Source organism: Penaeus monodon, chromosome 21 (assembly GCF_015228065.2).
Source record: "Penaeus monodon isolate SGIC_2016 chromosome 21, NSTDA_Pmon_1, whole genome shotgun sequence".
In the NCBI taxonomy this organism is placed as follows: domain Eukaryota; kingdom Metazoa; phylum Arthropoda; class Malacostraca; order Decapoda; family Penaeidae; genus Penaeus; species Penaeus monodon.
In genome coordinates, this window is record NC_051406.1 from 18,765,874 (window position 1) to 18,766,591 (window position 718).

At 34.5% G+C, this 718-nt stretch overlaps 1 pseudogene; it reads left to right on the plus strand.

The window, feature by feature from the left end:
• LOC119586290 overlaps window positions 1-718 on the plus strand; it is a 6,988-nt pseudogene that overhangs the window by 478 nt on the left and 5,792 nt on the right.

The following is a 718-nucleotide window of genomic DNA, read 5'->3' on the forward strand; positions in this document are numbered from 1 at the left end:
ACAGTTATCAGTTGAATTTTCATTCATTTAATTGTTTACTTACTTGCCAAGTATCCATTATAGATTGGTTGCGTTTCTAGGTGTGATATACTTGTAGCTGTTGATCAAGGTACATAATTATGTCTTAAAAGCAGAAATACATTGACCATAATTATTAATTTCTTATTGAAATATACAGTGGATATAATTAATTGGTGCATCACGTAAAAATTATGAAGTATTTTTCAGAGACAGTACTTACTTCATCTAAGAGATTTATTCATAGTCAAGTTTCATAAGGGATTAGTGAATTGATAAAGTAGTGTTTTACTTCTAAATGTTTTAGTTTAGAGGTTAAAAAAAAGGGGCCTTCAGTATAACTACCATTTATAAAAATTAAGATTTTTCCCTTACCTCCCAACTGAATGAAGTCCTCTGACAATTAGAAATAGTAATAATATGCTCTAACATTTATCTTTTTCAGTCGTCTCACAAACTGAAGATGCCACAACCACGACCCCCGGGCACCCTGAAGGAACAATGTGTCCGTAACATCACAGTCAACATGGACAGCTTTTGGTGCCAAGACTACATCAAGAACTGGCTCGATCAGAGTAAGAGCCTCATCTTCATTCTTGGGCCTTTTGAGGACTTGCGTAAGTACGAGAGGTATGTCAAATTTGTCATTTGATCAGATGTCTCTCAGAACTTCTGTCCCTTTTCTCGTTGAAAGTGTTAA